This window comes from Euprymna scolopes, unplaced genomic scaffold (assembly GCF_053919585.1).
Source record: "Euprymna scolopes isolate OS-2025 unplaced genomic scaffold, ASM5391958v1 sca744, whole genome shotgun sequence".
NCBI classification, from domain to species: Eukaryota; Metazoa; Mollusca; class Cephalopoda; order Sepiida; family Sepiolidae; genus Euprymna; species Euprymna scolopes.
Genome location: NW_027633818.1, coordinates 25,001 through 30,018, shown reverse-complemented (window position 1 = coordinate 30,018; position 5,018 = coordinate 25,001). Strand labels below are relative to the sequence as shown.

Below are 5,018 nucleotides of genomic sequence, written 5' to 3'. Positions count from 1 at the left end.
TCGTATTGCGACGTTAGAGGTGAAATTCTTGGATCGTCGCAAGACGAACTGCAGCGATGGCGTGTGGCAAGCACGTTTTCCTCGATCAAGAGCGAAAGTCGGAGGTTCGAAGACGATCAGATACCGTCGTAGTTCCGACCGTAAACGATGCCGACCGGCGATCCGCCGGCGTTCGCTTCCATGACCCGGCGGGTAGCCTGCGGGAAACCAGAGTTCGGTTCCGGGGGGAGTATGGTTGCAAAGCTGAAACTTAAAGGAATTGACGGAAGGGCACCACCAGGAGTGGAGCCTGCGGCTTAATTTGACTCAACACGGGAAAACTCACCCGGTCCGGACACCGGTAGGATTGACAGATCGATAGCTCTTTCTCGATTCGGTGGGTGGTGGTGCATGGCCGTTCTTAGTTGGTGGAGCGATCCGTCTGGTTGATTCCGATAACGAACGAGACTCCGGCCTGCTAACTAGTGCGCCGATGTCAGTGATTTTTACGGCGGGCTCGGCGTCCTCCGTGGCGCTCGGGTCCGGGTCGGTTTTCTCACGCACTTCTTAGAGGGACGGGTGGCAGAAAGCCACACGAGGCGGAGCGATAACAGGTCTGTGATGCCCTTAGATGTCCGGGGCCGCACGCGCGCTACACTGGAGGTATCAGCGGGGACTTCGCCCCGGCCCGAGAGGGTTGGAAACCTCTGAACCACCTCCCGTGATAGGGATCGGGGCCTGTAACCAACCCGTGAACGAGGAATTCCCGGTAGGCGCGGGTCAACAGCCCGCGTCGATCACGTCCCTGCCCTTTGTACACACCGCCCGTCGCTACTACCGATCGAACGGTCCGGTGAGGTCCTCGGATCTGGCCGACGACGCCGCCGGGCAGTGCGCGACGTGTCCGTCACGACACTCGTGCATCTACGCCTCGGCGTTCGATGCCTGGAGAAGACGACCGAACCCGATCGTTTAGAGGAAGTAAAAGTCGTAACAAGGTTTCCGTAGGTGAACCTGCGGAAGGATCATTACCGTTTTCCCGTTCGAGACTGGTTTGTTGTTTTCCGGCCTACCTCCTCTGTCTGTCGGCGTCAACGCCTCGAATGCGCGCAAAAAACCTATAAAAGGCGGAGCGAGAGATAGATTTGTGGTGACGCGGAGGTTTTAAAGCCCCAGCTCTTCTTGCTTGCTTCCGCGTCTTACCACCTGTTTGTTTTTTCGCCCACCGCAAGTGATGGCCGCTTCTTCTTTGCCTTGTCGCCGCTTTTATCGTTTTTTGTTTTTTTGCAGCCGCTGTGCCACCGCCGCTAGCTAAAAACAAACTACTCGCGACATTGCAATGCCGTCACGCCTCCTCGCACAGACCTCCTCGCACACTACTAAATCTATATAAACAAAAACTAATATAAAAAAAACCCAAGTGCTGAACCCTGGACGGGGGATCACTCGGCTCGTCCGTCGATGAAGAGCGCGGCCAGCCGCGAGAACTGATGCGAATTGCAGGACTCAGTGAACATCGACACCTCGAACGCACATTGCGGCCCCGAGATCCCTTGTCTCGGGGCCACGTCCGGTCGAGAGGCGGAACGTTACATGTCTTTCTCCGTTAACGAAACGACATCTTGCCGTCCCCGTGCCCGCCCGGTCCTCGGCACGGTGGTAACCGGGACGTCGCAGGAGCGAGTGACGAGGGGGAAGAAAAATAAAAAAAGAATTGACTCCTTTCAATGTCTTTTTTTTTTTTAAAACCCTCTCCGGCCTCCTCCTTCGTCTCCCCGCTGGCAGACCGCGGAGTCTTTTCCCTTTTCGACCGCGTGAAGAAACACTGTGGAGGAGGAGCAGGAGGAGTCTGTCCGAAAGCAGCCGAAGGGAGAACAAAACAAAAAAAAGCACCGACCTAACCGACTGCCGACGTAAGCGCCGCCTGCTCGTCTCGCTCTCTGCCTCATGAAGGTGTCCTCAGCGACGCCTCGAGCAGCGCGACGAGCACGGCCGTCGCACCGTAAAAAGGTGGCCGCGTCGTAGGCAACGTCGGATGGGGAGGACCCAGGCTTTTTTTAATTGTTGGCTTCTTCATTTTCGGTCGGACGGGCGCTATATCGGCCAGCCGTCGTCACACGGAGGGTACCGATCGAGATTCCTCTCCTCCAAACACCACACTCTACTAAAAAACCGCCGCCCTCGGCTCGGACGAGACGACCCGCTGAACTTAAGCATATCGCTAAGCGGAGGAAAAGAAACCAACCGGGATTCCCTTAGTAACGGCGAGTGAACCGGGAGAAGCCCAACGCCGAATCCCGTCGCAAGTAAAAGGCTTCGGGACGTGTGGCGCATGGGTCGAAGGCAGCCGTTCGTTTTCGTCTCGCATAGTTCGGAGTTCCCTCGATCGGGGCCGCCCGCGCGGGTGCCAGGCCCATTCGGTGCGGACGGCAGGACGGCCTTCGATCCGAGAGTCGGGTTGCTTGGGAACAGCAGCCCAAATCGGGTGGTAAGCTCCATCCAAGGCTAAATACCGGGACGAGTCCGATAGTCGACAAGTACCGTGAGGGAAAGTTGAAAAGAACTTTGGAGAGAGAGTTCAAGAGAACGTGAAACCGCCCAGGGGTAAACGGGTGGGACCGCTCACCGCGATCGCGGGGGGACTCAGTCCGGTGCTGCCTAGGCTCGAGCCCAAACTCGATGTGTGTTCTTGAAAGAGAGGCCGTCGCGGCACAGGTCGTCGTTCGTCGTGTCCGCGGGGGACTCGTTCCCCGCGGTTCCAGCTTTTGTGCCCGCGTCGCCGACGAAGGAGACGGGCCGCGTGGATAGCGGGAAGGGAAACGTGGTGACGACCGCGGCGTCGGTAGGTGGCTGCGTCGGTTGGCTGCGACGGAGGGGACTCGTCCTCTCGATCGCTGCTGCCGCCGGGCCCTAACCCGCCGCATCCGTCGCCGCCGCTTCTTCTTTCCTCCTGCTCCCTCCGCGCGCGACTCCGCTGCACCCGTCCCCTTCATCATCGCTCGGCGTAATCATGGCGCGGGCGCTTCGGCGCGACCTCCGCGCGGCCGGCACCGGACGCACTTCCCCTCCGGTCCGTCGTCGCGACCCGTTCCCGGCGTGCAGGTCGAACACGCGGGTTTTTTTCCGTAGGCGGCAGGCGTTTCATCACCCTGAAAACCCCCGTCTTCCCACCTTGTGAAGTCGGGGGCCACCGGCCGTCGGGCCCGCGAACGTAACTGCCCCTTTCTGCCGGGAACGGAGGAAATCTGACACGATCCGTTACACGTGGCGAGCCGGTCCGTTTTGATCCCGCCGGAAGTCGCGTGCGGGCGACGCACTCTGTGTGTCGCTCCTTAGGCGCCCCACCGTCCTCGGGCGCGTGCGCGATGAGAGGCGGGATAGGACTGGCGCGGCCTCGCCGTCACGCACCTCGCCGACGTTTCGGGTTCTTGTCGGGGGCAACCCCGCCCGCGCCCGTTTCCGTTTCCGGAGAGGTCGCTCGGCGACGCTTTTTTACTCGAGCCGCCCGCCACCCCGGGTCAGCGACGTGCATCGGCAACCCACCCGACCCGTCTTGAAACACGGACCGAGGAGTCCTGGCCGTTCGCGAGTCGTAGGGGCCACCTCTGACTAACCCCGAAGGCGAAGCGAAAGCGAGAGAGCGTGTAGGAGGGCGTCGATCGGGAGAGGTGTCGTGGCAAAGTCGTCCGGGGGTCGTCGGGGGGGTGTCGTCGGTCTCGTGCCGTCGTCTTCTCCTCGCCTCACCCGCCTCCGAGCCGTGCCCGATCCCGCCGGCGCGGCGTTTTCGGCCTTCCGCCGTCGCTGCTGCGGTGCCCGCAACTTTTCCTTTTTTCTCTCTTCCCGAGAGAGATAGGAGAGGGAAGGCTCGTGGCTGACGTGCGGTTGTTTTTCCCCTCCTCCCCGAGAGGGGACCGGCGCATCATCCAAAAAGGGGAATTGCCGGGCGCCAGCTTCCATATCCTCCTTCCGCCCATCGGTGAGATCCCGCGGCTTGAACTAGTCCTATTTTGTCGTCGAGTTTAGGCGCTGCGCGCGGGCGCATCACCCCCGGGTCGGTTTCCCCTTTTTCCGAGTACGACTCGGCCGACTCTGGCGTAGCGAGCGACCAGGGACCCGAAAGATGGCGATCCACGCCCGGTCGGGATGAAGCCAGAGGAAACTCTGGTGGAAGTCCGAAGCGCCTCTGACGTGCAAATCGATCGTCGGAACCGGGTGTAGGGGCGAAAGACCAATCGAGCCGTCTAGTAGCTGGTTCCCTCCGAAGTTTCCCTCAGGATAGCTGGCGCTCGATCGTCGCAATTCCATCCGGTAAAGCGAACGATTGGAGGCCCCGGGGCCGTTCACGGCCTCGACCTACTCTCGAACTCGGAACGGGTGGAACGGGCCGACTCTCCCGAACGACGGAGCCGACCCATCCGGCCGCCGCCGCCAGCACGCTTCGCTGGGCGGTTGGTCACCTCGAATGCGAGTGCCAAGTGGGCCACTTTTTGGTAAGCAGAACTGGCGCTGTGGGATGAACCCAAACGTCCGGCTAAGGTGCCTAACGCGACGCCCATGAGATCCCCGAAAGGGTGTCGGTCGATATAGACAGCAGGACGGTGGCCACGGAAGTCGGAATCCGCTAAGGAGTGTGTAACAACTCACCTGCCGAATCGACCGGCCCCGAAAATGGATGGCGCTGGAGCGACGGACCGATGCCGGACCGTCGCGGCGAGGAGCGATGAACTTTCGCGCCGAAACGATGCCGCGACGAGTAGGAGGGCGCCGCGGCGAGCACGGAAGCCTAGGGCGCGAGCCCGGGTGGAGCCGACCGCGGGTGCAGATCTCGGTGGTAGTAGCAAATATTCGAACGAGACCTTCGAAGACCGAAGTGGAGAAGGGTTCCGTGCCAACGGCGGTCGAGCACGGGTCAGTCGGTCCTAAGACGCGGGCGAAAGTCTTCCCGAAAGGCGCCGGATCCGTTATGAAAGTGAAAGCGATCGAATCGAATCGAATCAAAAGCCCAAACAAAAACAAAGCGGCCGGCCTCCCGTCGAAAG

The 5,018-nt window shown here is 60.8% G+C and overlaps 2 non-coding genes and 1 pseudogene across 2 annotated transcripts in view; all 3 read left to right on the top strand.

The window, feature by feature from the left end:
- LOC145276189 (small subunit ribosomal RNA) lies at nt 1-1,010 on the top strand (annotated as a pseudogene; the record flags this gene model as incomplete).
- A 395-nt stretch (nt 1,011-1,405) lies between these two features.
- On the top strand, nt 1,406-1,563 carry LOC145276187 (5.8S ribosomal RNA). Its single transcript, XR_013867892.1, has one exon. It is a non-coding gene; the product is annotated as a 5.8S ribosomal RNA (ribosomal RNA).
- Nucleotides 1,564-2,155: 592 nt separating this feature from the next.
- The window catches only part of LOC145276186 (large subunit ribosomal RNA), a 5,722-nt gene continuing 2,859 nt past the window's right edge, over nt 2,156-5,018 (top strand). Inside the window, exon 1 of the ribosomal RNA XR_013867891.1 lies at nt 2,156-5,018. This exon is cut by the window's right edge and continues 2,859 nt beyond it. This is a non-coding gene — a ribosomal RNA (large subunit ribosomal RNA).